The sequence below is a fragment of the Phasianus colchicus genome, chromosome 2 (genome assembly GCF_987193195.1).
Source record: "Phasianus colchicus chromosome 2, bPhaCol1.hap1.1, whole genome shotgun sequence".
Taxonomy (NCBI): Eukaryota; Metazoa; Chordata; class Aves; order Galliformes; family Phasianidae; genus Phasianus; species Phasianus colchicus.
The window spans coordinates 102980518-102994120 of NC_143437.1; the positions used below are offsets into that span (position 1 = coordinate 102980518).

Here is a 13603-nt window from a genome sequence, read left to right on the forward strand (position 1 = left end):
AGCATGTCAGAATTATTACTTGAATTTATGATCAAGTCACCACACTGCAGTGCAGCTTCCTTATATGCCATAAAAATATTTGTGGCACATCTATGGAGGACCTTTCTGAATCACAGAGGCCTTGATTCTGTCTATGAATACTACTACAGCACTTGCTTCTCGTTGCTTTGCTGAGAACTTTCAGGTAACTCTGTACTAGTCCCTGGTGCCTTCCCAGTCTATATCTGTTGCACACAATGCCTTAAATAATCTGCCTGCATTCTGCACAAGGAAGAACGTAAGCCTTGAAAGGCAGGTTACAGGCAACAAGGAAATCACTGAGGGGAAAATAATTAACATATATATTTTTTTGATGCTTGGCAAACATGAGTAATTACTCATCAGTTTGGAGGTAAGGGAGATCAGCCAGCTCTGTGCTAGACAATGACCAGATGCACAGCTTTGAGTGAATCACATTCGTTCTGTTTCCTTTTCTAGTTTTTCATCTATTGATTTTTTTTTTTTTTTTTTTTGGTCAGTTCCAGCCTGCATAAATGAAATGCCCTATCTGTGCTTTTTAAAAACATTTCAATGAATCATTTGTCTCCAGATGTGTTGAGGACAATGTCTTTATGTTTCTAGACCCAAGTCTTGGGCTTTATTGCTTAAATAAGGACGCCGATCCCGTGTCACCCATCACCCAACTGTGCTGGGCTTTTTCCCCTGAGGTATCCAGTGGATTTGTGTTAAAGCAAGGAGACGCAAATTAGAGCCATTAAGAATGTGCTAATGTTCAAGAAGGCTTTGGTGTGAGTACATGTCCAAATTTATTTATTAGCCAGGTGCATCTGAGTGGTAAGAGAAGGAGCTGGAGGCCCTCAACAGCTTCCAAATGATGAAGAGATCATCTCTCCATCTCTTCATGGTACTTCCCTCATTTCACTGACTTTATGGGGAAATCATTATTTTTTTAATGCCTCTTCATATGCTTAAAATATATATCACTCTTGGGTGACCAAGACTGGATACCATCACCATCAAGTCTTCAGACTAAATGTTATTTCTCAGCGTGAATCTATACTAAACAAACAAAGAAATAAAGCAAGCTCCAGTTTCATCAGAGTCCTGTAGCTGTTGCTGTAATACAAATAATCACAAATACAGGAGTAAGATTTTCAGAAGAGCCCGTGAAAATAGGTTTAAGGTAGTAAAACTCAGGCAAATGTTGTCAAACAATGCAGATTTATAATCCTTGAGAAAAATGAATCATATTTTAGAATCATAGAATGGCCTGGGTTGAAAAGGACCACAATGATCATCTGGTTTCAACCCCCCTGCTATGTGCAGGGTCACCAACCACCAGGCCAGGCTGCCCAGAGCCACATCCAGTGTGGCCTTGAATGCCTCAGGGATGGGGCATCCACAGCCTCCTTGGGCAACCAGTTCCAGTGCATCACCATCGTCAGCATGAAAAAAATGCTTCAGAATTAGGTAAGTAGAAGTGGTAGGAAAAAAAGAAAAAAAAAGAAAAAAAGAAAGGAAAAAAATATATAGATAAGAAAAACAGAGAATAAACAACTAATTTTACAGGATGATATTTGAAAGCATGCAACTTTGCACACATTTATCTCTGATAGATCTCTTCTATTGAAGAATATAAATCACAACTACCTTTAATATTAGTAAGTCAGCCAAAAATCTACCCCTTTAGAAAAATAACATAAATAGAAGCATCAGACTAAATATTTTAAGGTATGGGCACATGGAAATGGAGATTTGTTTTGGAAGAAAGTAGTAGACTGGCATATGGAGCAATGTACAGTGAAATATTTAACTACAGCGTGCTATTTTTTTGTTGAAAACACCATGTTAAATTGTAAAAGAAATAGAAACAATTGACATAATTATTTATCGATAGTGTAAGAAACTCATTTGGAAACCATCCATGTGCAAGCGAAGGTGGGTGCACTTAAAAATGAGAAGTGCTAATAATTCATAGTTAAATAGACAAGAAAGAAGAAACCCAAAAATTCTATAGGAAAGTTTATAGTTATTTTTTATCTCTGAGCTGGAAATTTTACAAGTTGTTTTATACAGCTCTCTGCATCATATAAACATGACCATCTGGCAATGATAACCTGCTTTTCCTAAAAATCTCCATATTAGCTTAAGATGTAAGGGCACAAAATTTATTCATAACACAGCATCTATTTACTCTGAGAACGAAGCTATATATACATGTAGGTGCATGCACAGAAGTAGACATCCATTACTATCAACCTTTTATATGTATATATATATTTTCTATTAGACAGGCATACTTATAAACAATTGTGTTATGTATATTCCGAACCTTTAAAAAACTAATTCCTAGGGAGGGCACAAGGCTATCAGGAGAGATATATAGGAAGTAAAATTGCACAAAGGAGACAGACGTCATTAATCCATTGATCTCAGTGCCTGGGTCTGTCTTTCTATGCATTGCTAACTCCCTGGCAGGCTTTAGCCAGGTAGTGTAGGGAGTGCTAATGTGATCTGACTTGAGATCAATACTAACATGGTCTTAGATGCGCTGTTTGTACTTGCCAGGTTACTAGTTTGGAGACAGTACTGGATTATGTTTTACAACTTTTTAGCACCTAACAAGCATTCTGGGCCTCTAACAGAAACCAAACACAATTAAGTATCAGAATCCAGAGAGTGGCTGGAGAACTTGATGGTGGTGTGATAACACATGAACCTTTGACCTCTAGATGTGACCTTTAGACAGCTAAATTCTGCATTTTTTTTTTTAAATTTTTTTTTACCCTTTATAGTCTTATGCAATCAAGTAGGCTTGCAGGAATTTAGGCAAATTTAAAATTTGGTCCTCAAACTGAAAAGCAATTAGAAATGAACTGGGATTCTAAACCTTGTGCCTGTGATCAGCTTACACAGGCAGACATACATCAAGTGATAACAATTTTGTTTGTTAGAGCATCGCTGAGGAGGTCACTAAGTGAAGCCTTCAACTACAACTTCCCAATCTACAGAGAGATCTACCTACCTCAGAATCATAGAATCATTTAAGTTGGAAGGGACTCTTCAAGGTTATCTAGTTCAACTCTTCTGCAATGATCTGGGACACCTACAGCTTGGTCAGGTTGCTCAAAGCCCTGGTAAGCCTTACCTTGAATGTATCTAGGGATGGATCTTCTACCTCCTCCCTGGACAACCAGTTCCAGTGCCTTACCACCCTTACTGTAAAGAATTTCTTCCTTATATTCAATCTAAATCTCCCCTGACTTAGTTTGAAACCATTTCCTTTTGTTCCATCACAACAGACCCTGCTAAATGGTCTGTCTTCTTTCTTCTTACAGCCCATCTTCAGATACTAAAAGGCTGCTCTCAGGTCTCCTGGAGCCTTCTTTTCTCCGGGCCGAAAAGCTTCAACTCCCTCAGCCTGTCCCAGCCAGTCAAGGAAGACAACATGGGTTGGTATTGTGGTCATCTGTCCTTCGTGAGAACTATGGAAAAAGGCAGGTCTTCTGTCTCTAAAAGTCAACAGTTTTCTCAAAAAGTGCCAAATCCATCTGAAAAACAGAAGGTTCTAAACCAGCATCCAATCATTTAGTGGCTTTAATATCCATACACTGCGGAGATTAAGGAGTTACAGCTTCTATTACAGCTTCTACAGAATCCTATACAGACATCATGTTATGTTACAGTTTCAGTTAGTGTAGTTATATATAGCCATTTAAACTCCCTGAAGCATTTCACGTGTGAGATATAAACAAGTAGATTGCTCCAAAAGAAATGCCTCCTGTTTATTTCCGTGGAAACTATGACAAAGAGCACAATAACACTATTTGTCGACCACATTCTCAGCTAGAAAATACTCTCTTTCAAAACAGTCACCACCATTAGCTATGCATTTTCACCAGAAAGGAGCATGAGCCTGCATGCCATGCTCATAAAAAATTGCACCAATGGAGGTGACCTGCTGTTGCTGTTGTTACCACTGAGATGCACAACCTACCCCTCATTGTGCTCACATTCACTGCTTGGTCTCTGTCAACATTCAGAAGGTGTTGAATGTCAGTGGGTGCTATTTTTTTCTGCATGGAGGTATTCAAGTCCATGTCTTTGCTTCTTGTGCACTTCTATGTCAGACATTACTTTCTCATACTGTTCCTTTGCTGCCATCTGGCACACAGCAACAAAATGTAATGGGATGATGATGATAATATTCAACATGTGCTGCCATACAAACATCCATGTCCGATGTTGTTGCATCATAACAAAATTGCAGGCATTACTTTTGGAGGGGCCCTCATATCATTTGCTAGCAAAATAAAGTGACCCACCTGAACACAATGAGTAGTTCACCTCAAAGAGAAATTAAATAAAGTAGCAGAGAAAATTATGGAAAAAAAGGGCTGTACCTTTCTTGTTTCCTTCTGTTCTCCTTTCTATGGGAAAGCTTAATCTCTAGGAAAAAAATTCATCCAACTTCATGTTTTCTCTTTATGCATTTTTCTTATATGTATTTCTGATTCCTCTGATTTTTAAATTACTCCAGGTAGGACTATTTTATCAATTGAGATGCTTGAGAAAATCTGTCCTGGACATTTTTTCTATTGATTTATTTGGAGAGTGAGTGTTTAAAGTGTGTGGACAGATCCTCCAGAGCCAACTGGGTAATTTAGGAAGCCTCCTTCCCAACTGAGATTCTAGTGAAATTTACCTTTGCAGTTGGCTTGAATAGGTAGCTTTTGGGGGTAACAACCAGCTGAGAAGAAGTCTTCATTAGCTATGCTGCTAGTAAAGTGGATATCAATTCACCACCAAGGGACTTCTACCAAAGACAGAAACCTATTATATCCTGTGCTGCGACATAAGACAGGCAATCTACTATCCAGAAAACGCAAAGAATTAGACTCGCTAGAAGTACTACACAGACGAACAGACATGTGAAAGTTGTTACCCACTGGTTGTTTGATACTACATAACTACTTTTGTTTCTTGTATTTCTTAGTCTGTTATGACTTTCTTCAACAAGTTTTTCCCTAATTCATTTTTTTCTAAAGAGCTTGTTATTAGTGAAGTTAAGGAATGAGCATGAAGCATTGATGGGTCTGAGAGAATGTGGACTATCTGTATACTGCTGTTTTTCTTCTAAATAAAGCAAATAATGTGTTCAATTTAAAGTAGACTGATTTTCTAATGTAAATAAGCAAACACTGTACATAATCCACACAGTTTTGGAGCTTGTGGATAACAAGTTTGCACAGCACAAGTCAGGCAGCTTTGTTTCTCTTTGGAGCTCAGGAAGGCGAAGGTCAGATAAATCAGAATATGGAACACTTGGTTCCTCATTGGCCTCCCTGGTGCTTTTTCCTCTCAGTGCATTTCATTTTCTTGGCAAATGTCTGTGACGTATCAGTAAGTCATTTTAACACTTCTTCATGCCCTACTATTTCAGCTTTAAGATCATTAATAAAACAGCAGCTTGGAAGGTGGCACAACAGGCATTCTAGTATGCGAGCAGGTAGGGTGGCTGTCTGATTTTTCCCAGCTATTAGCATAGCCAGACCTCAGCCTCATAAATAATCAGCACACAGTCTACAGAGAGTTTATTATGAAAAAAATATGCACAGTGTGCTTTTCTCTGACTGGATATGTGCTATTGAACCATCTATTAGAGCAACTTTACCCTGGAAATTCAGGCCTTATAATATTAAAGTTTTAAAATGAAACCCCCTCAGGCTAGCCCAGCATAAACAATTAGTTGCTCCCTGTTAAACTCCATATCCATAACAGCCCATTTTGAATGTTTCATAAGGTACACTAAGGGACATCATTAGTATGTGAATTTCTTTTACTAAGATCACAATGAGGGCTTTAGGAAGAGAACAGACATATCCAGGGAAGATTGGCAGACTGAACGTCACAAGCTGCTCGTGCTGAGTAGATTTAGAACCATGTGAAAGCATTTGAGCCATTTAACTCCATTTCTTTTGATCCTCAAATCTCTGCCTTCATATAATCTTATGAGTACAGTTTTCTAAACCCAATTTAATATCTTACCTTGATATTCCCTACTGGGTTGCTGGATTATTTCTTTAACTGTTTTGTCTTCTTTTACATTTCCCTTTTTAAACATTTTTTTTCTTATTATTATTCTAATATAAAAGTACTTGACATTTTTGCATTTTAACTTATCTTTTTCTGAAACGGTTCAGGGCCATCCGCCATTCAATATTTTTCTTCATTTATCTTTATAGGATAATCTAATGCAGCTTCTGATCAGCTTCATTGACTGCTGCATCCACGATGCTTTACTTGAAATAGCACGAAATTCACACCACCTCCTCATTGATTCCCTACACAGAATCCAACTCTGAAACTCAAAATCTAAGATTTTTTTTTTCCTCCTTGTCCACACAAAGAAATAATAAGAAATCTTTATGCACAAATAGACTCTGGACTTACTGAAATCGATAGCTGAAATTCTTACAATGCATTGGAAATAAGTTCTGGCAAGGGAAAACAAATTGAACTCTTGTTGCAATTAGACTGAATTAACATCATAGCAGAACAAATCATTTTGCTTTTGGTCTATCTTTGAGAAGCAAGGTTTGTATTGGAAACAGGAGAAGAATTCAAATATTAAAGGTTAACCAGTTTCCTAAATACACATGCTTAAATGTCAGGAGGAAAAGCAGCTAGTGATTTCTCAAAGAACAGAACTACTCTGGAAGGAAAAATGATAGAATCATAGAATCATCATGGTTAGAGAAGATATCTAAGATCCCCAAGTCCAACCACTGACCCATCCCCATAACGCCCACTGACCACGTCCCTCAGTGCCACATCTCCACATTTCTTGAACACTTTCTGAGACGATGACTCCCCCACCTCCCAGGGCAGCCTGTCCCAGTGCAACACCACTCTTTCTTGGGGGTTGGACTCAATGATATATTGAGGTCCTTTTCAATCCCTCCAATTCTGAGATTCTGAAAAGGCGTTTTTCCTAATACACAACATGAACAACACTTGGCACAATCTAACTCGGAAGTAATGATCAAATCCATGTGTAATATTAGACTACAATGTCAGAAACATATCACCAATTCAGACTGGCATGGCTCCACCCAAAGGATCCATTATTTTTTACAGTACATTTTGCATAACAAGGGGAAATAACAAAGGGAACAAAGCAGTTTCTTATCTGTAACTCTTCCTACTTTTTCAAAGAAATCAATGTATATGATGAAATCTGATGCAACTTAATAGTGCAACACATAGATGGAAATCTCCAATGAGGTACTGCAGAACAGAATGCAAAACACGAAGCCTCTATCAGATATGTTTTTCTCTTGTGCCTATTCATCACTAACACCTATTTTAATGATTTGGGGTTTAACTGCACCATGAGCAGAACTGTAATAACAGTCTCAATAGTAATTTGCAGCCTTTTCTATTTTCAGCCTTTTCCTATTTAAGTTTTCTATGGATGCTCTTTTTTCAACGAAAGAGTGTCTTTATATAAATTTAGCTAAATTGGAAAGGAATCAACTTTAAGCTATATCAAAAATAGAGCACTTAGACTGAAATAATAGTGTCAGCACATAGATTTAAACCAAAATAATGAAGAGTGTGAATAATAGCTGATATATTTATTTGGATTCCATTTCTTGTGCAGTGTTTTACAGCAGAAGCAGCAGGTAAGGGTTATTTTTAAGATAAATGCCCTGATTGAACGAAATAAAAAATAGAAAAGTTTTTTTAAAAATCCCTACACTGCATTTTCTTTACAGAGACACAGCTTAAATTGTTTCAGAGCCTGAACAGATCGCTGGATCAACACAGAAAATTGGCATTAGAGACTATAGAGGGCCTGAGGTTTGGAACTGGAAAAGGGAGACTCCTTATGTGAAGCACCAGAGATGCAACACAAACTTACATGGAAGATACAAGGAATTTTTATAGACAATCTGTTTCTGGACCCCTTTACTCGTGTTGAAAAGAAACTGCAAAGTGTGGATATGTCCTAAGCTGTTCAATATTAAGAAAGAATTTAGTTTGATTATATTTGGGAAAATTGCTCTTTTGTTTGTAGTTTGCCTGTGACGCTGATTTAATGAATCTGGGCCTGTAAACACAGAATCTTTTAGAACCGAACCCTGGTGAAACTAATGGAATAAAAGCTAAGATCAGGCAGTCAGTATGGCCATTGATCATGTTGGCTTTTTTTTGCTCTCAATTACAGGTAAGGATTACTTTTTGTTTTGTTTTGTTCTGCTTTGTTTTAATTTGAGAGCTCATTCAACTGTAGTTAGTGAGTGAATGCCTTTCAGGTTCTCTATTAATTATTTTCAATGTAGTAATTTCAAAAATAGCTTTGTGATCTAAGCATGTACTTTATAAATTATGCCATACAGCTCCCACTTCATAGAAAATGTTGGGAAGACCAGGATGCATATTTTTATTTCTCTGTGTGCATAGGCAAATCTGACATTTCTCCCAAGGGACTGCTTCAGCCAGGGCGACCACAATGTTAAATGAGGCCACAAATTCATAATTTATTACACCAGCTTAAAGCTAATACTTCAGCATCCAACATCAATTTATGATCCTAGAAGTTAAAATTGTCTTTCAGTTGGTGAAGAGAAAGATTGTGAAAAGCAGCTTTTCTGTTTTACATTTATTACTTTGCCAAGTTTGATCATTATTTTCTTTTAAAATTGAATGCTGCTAACTATAAAGTTAACAGACAGTGTTGGTTTAAGTCTCAACTAGTGCAGTATTGATAAAGCTATCTGTAAACAGTGTTGCATTATTTATTTTACAAACATGAAAGTTGACATACAATGAACTGCTAGGATAAAATCTGCCTTTTAACTAATTGGCAGATGTCTAGTTCATTATCCTGAAAGTGATGTAAAATTGTTGGAATTTTTGTCCTCATTTTTGATTATATTTCTTAAAAGAAAAAGAAAAAAAAAAGTATAATGAAGAGAACTTCTGGCATCATCCTTGCAATAAGAAAATTTTAACGTGGTATTAACATTTAAAATATCTTACTGAAAACAAATTAATTGAAGGTGACGGAGAACTGTAGAGGAAGATGGGAAACTTTAGCTCTAAGTAGCAGAAAATCAGCAGAGAGGCAGAATATAAAATAATACTCTATGACTTCCAAGATTTCTACTGCCCACTAATGTGCATGAATGGACATAAACAGGGCATATGATAAAGAGCAGAATGTTCTCAGTGCTAAAATTCAAATGAAAGAGCATGCTTGTGCTGAAGGTCTAAATGGCTTCGAGTCTTTCCAGCTCTGAAAGAACTTTTTTTAAAAATTTTTTTATAAGACCTATCCATGCAGAGATTTTTGCCTTTATTGTAAATTCAGAATAAGGAGAAAAGTAAAAGTTGGGGGGAAAAAATGGAGAGATTACCTGCCATTGTAAAGTTAATATCTGCTTTCCAAAAAAAAGTTTCCTGACAACATATTTCCTTATAAGGCCAGACAAAAACTACAGCTACTGAAGAGTAACACTGCACTGGGATATTGATGAGGTGGTTGTAAGAAAAGAAAGAAGGATAATGAAGAAATTAAATCTAGTTAAAAGCCAATATCAGGAAATGAAGGGATAAAATGCTTCCTTCAGGAACTGGAGCCTGAGACCGGTAGAAAGCACCTGGGTCATTGAAGAGAGTTCTGTGAAATCACGTACATTCATTGCCTCATCCAACTTGGGACAGGCAATGGTTATAGCTCTAACTGAACTTATTTGACTATGGTCTGCTGCCACAAGCAAAGAGATAGGTAACTGTAGTCAGTAATCTGAAATCAGATAGATCTTGGAGTCCAAAGATCCAAAAACATGCACTCCAAGCACAATTCAAGACACTAAAACACATCTCAGCAGCGTATAGGTGACTCCAGCCCATTAGCAAAAAGATCACAGCAGTAAATAACAGAAAATCAGCAAAACGATAGATAAGAAGAAGCAAGAGCATTGTTCAAATCCAATTCCTGCAATAACCAACATCAGAAGAAACCCTCAGCTAAAACCCCAATGCATCTTCGTAGTATTAGAAGGAAAAAACAAAAAAAAACCCCAACAACAGCAACACGAATCCAAACAACTTGGTGACAAAGTTTTGGGAATCTGTTGTTCAGAGTATTTTAATAATGTCTGCAACAGAGAGAAGCTTAGTGCTGATCATCATATATAATACAGTAAGGATATATATCCATATATATGTACATATGTAGATCTATCTATCTATATGCTATATATATGTATATAGTAAACACATATAAAGGACAGTACATTATAAAGTAAATCAAATGATGTTTTTTTTCCTAGTTGTGGAGAAGCCAAAGTATAATAAAGAGGGAAAGGAAAAGAACAAGGTAAGCATTCAGCTTATCTGATATTTCTTTTTAAAGATCAAAACAGATGAACATAAGTAAAACAGAAATAAATTTCCTGGAGAAAATTCCAGCATTCCAGTCCTTAAGGATTTGTGCTCATTTTTACCCAAACAATGATGAAAGGTGAAATACAGAAATTCATAGCAAAACAAAATGTTCACTGTGAGGTATTTTATTTTGTGGTGAGACATTTGCTATGAGTCAGTTTAGGATCAAACATCATCACCTGTGACTCTGCATAGCCCACTGGGAGCTGTGGTTCAAGAGTTTTTGCCTCATTTCTTGGATATGTTCCATTCAACCTTGTTCTGTTGTCAGCTAGGAGACAGTGGAGGTTTCCTAAATTGAAAAGGAACCTAGACCTGCCTGTCTGACTATGTGTTGTCTGTATCTCTATATATGACAGTTTTCAACTGTATCATCATGTTCTATCTAAATTAAAATGAGATGTCCACAAATGTGTTCCCACAAATGAGAGAAAACTATTTCAGTGATATCAGCTGAACAAGACTATCAGCCTTGCACTGCAATTTAATCTGTTTCATATTCTTAAACAATTTTTTCTGAAGATATTTTACAATAATCACATTGTTGGTCTCTTGTCACAGCTTATATGGTATTTCAGTTTTTCTAGCTTTTTTTTTTTTTTTTATTGACAAAGCTACAGTTATTTTTAAAATGCCATTAAATCCAACCAATGTTTTCTGAGTTGAGTTCATTCTCATTCTCAACTGCCCTTTCTTTATAAGATTAAGTCAATATTTTTCAAATGAAATCTGTCAATATATTTTTATTTATAATAAAAGCAGTTTAATTTTAAAATTAGTAAAACTTATCTGAAATTTTTATTTCTTGACAGCTATGTTCACAAAAAAAGGTAATATGAATAGACAATAATAGACAATTGATCACTTAATTCTTCAAAAGGCTAAGCAATGACAATAATATATGTCACCCAGTCACTTCCCATTTATTAATTATAATGACAAAACCTCTGCAGAGGATGAAAAAGTGGAAACTTTTGATTAACTGTTAAACAAAGAGCTGCTGAAGGTCATTGTTTCCTAATAATTTCAACTCTCATTTTAATTTAAGCCAATCTAACTGTTTTCTTACTGAAAACAGAAAATAGTTTTTTTCAGGGTAGTATCTCAATAAAATCCTTAGAGACAGACAAATAAATGTTGTACTAGGTCTGTTTGGGATGGAGTTAATTTTATTCATAGAATGCCATATGGTGCCTTGTTTTAAATGGAGAGGAGGAGAGGAGAGGAGAGGAGAGGAGAGGAGAGGAGAGGAGAGGAGAGGAGAGGAGAGGAGAGGAGAGGAGAGGAGAGGAGAGGAGAGGAGAGGAGAGGAGAGGAGAGGAGAGGAGAGGAGAGGAGAGGAGAGGAGAGGAGAGGAGAGGAGAGGAGAGGAGAGGAGAGGAGAGGAGAGGAGAGGAGAGGAGAGGAGAGGAGAGGAGAGGAGGGCAATTATGAATAATAAGGACAATGTACAATTGCTTCTTGAGCGTAGACAGACATAGGCACGAACCAGGCCTTCTAGGAAGCCTGTTCTAGTGCTTGATCATAACAATAAAGGTAAGGTTGAGATGGTTCATCACCTAGCACAGTGTGTATCACAGTTGGACAACTTTGCCCAGAAAGACACTGTGAGGGATAGCATCAAAGGTCTTACTAAAATCTGGAAAGGTTACATCCACCAATGTTCCTTCATTCACAGGACAGGCAACCTTATCATAGAAACAGGCTAGATTACTAAATCAGGATTTGCCCTTCCTTAATCCATGTTAACTATGCCTGATAATATCTTCCTTTCTCACTCTGCATTTCCAGTGTCGTTATGAAACATTACATTCAATTTTTAAATTTTGTTCTACATTGCCACTCTCTTCCTGTGCTTAGATTTTCTTACATAATGATTATTTTTAAATTAAATTATTTTTAAAACCTTTTATCTGTCAGAAGGTATGCCCAGAGAGGCGGTGGATGCCCCATCCATGGAAACATTCAAGGTCAGGCTGGATGGTACTTCAAGCAACAAGACTGAGCTATAGGTGTCCCTGTACATTGCAAGGGAGTTGGACTAGATGACCTTTAAGGGTCCCTTCTAACTCAGATGATTCTATGATAGTTTGATCAGTTTCTAACACAGAAATACTTGCAGCACCATCAGCTGCATGGAAGCATCCTGTATGCAGGCATCCATTCTTTTAATATAAATTATTATATTATAATATTAGACACACAGTATATCCTCCACATATCTGCATACATCCTCTGAGGTCTCACCATCTCTTATCCCTTATCTAATAACCAGCTGACAACTTCCACATGTTTGAACTTTTATGAGCAAACAGATTTCATCTGCTTAGTTTAAGAGCTAAAACATGCACATATAAAAACAATAACACCACACATGCGCAAAAAAATACAATACTATTTATTTGTCTGGCTTAAGGTATTTCACACGAACATCAGACATGGCATTTATTCAAGCTCCAGGGAGGATGCTGACAAATTAGATAGCCAAGAGAGGCACTTAACTGGGATTTGGATTACTAAAATGAAATGTGGCCTTAGTGACAGTCCAGATTCCTACAATTCTTCAGTATTGTGTCAAAAAAGTAAAAAAAAAAAATAAAATTAGATAGTTTTGTAAGCACATATGGAGACAGCTCCAGGACAACATGAACAAATCTTTGCTTTAGGAGAGAATTTCTGCCCCAATTGGGACTTGACTTTACTACAAATGTAACTCAAGTTAATATCCGTAAGGAACTTAGGAAAAAGAAGATTTTAGTCTTAAAGTCCCATATTTCTTTACCATGATTTTAAAATGCCATATTCATCAAGAAGGGCACAATTTCTTGTTCAGTAATTTGGAAAAGGCAGTAATGCTTCATACAACACAATGCTGCTAATAAAATGGAGGGCACAGACATGTTTTTGTATCAGTTTCACAATTTTGTCTAGATGTGGTAGGTAACATTTTATCTTCTATAAATATAAAATCAGATGTTATATATTAAAGCTGTCAGCAGTTTTATGGCCTACTGTGGACAATTAAACCCTGGTGTTGGTTTTGTTCATTCGGTTTTCCTAACTTTATTTATTTGCATTAGATAACACCGATTGATGACAACAAAGGGCTCTGAGTGAAAATATGGTACTAGATTTGAATGTTTGC

General features: G+C 36.7%; 1 long non-coding RNA gene across 1 annotated transcript; it reads left to right on the forward strand.

Moving 5' to 3' along the window:
* Positions 1-816: 816 nt before the first annotated feature.
* On the forward strand, positions 817-4408 carry LOC149919235 (uncharacterized). Its single transcript, XR_016464854.1, has 3 exons — positions 817-904; positions 2955-3137; positions 3339-4408. It is a non-coding gene; the product is annotated as an uncharacterized LOC149919235 (long non-coding RNA).
* The last annotated feature ends 9195 nt before the right edge of the window (positions 4409-13603 follow it).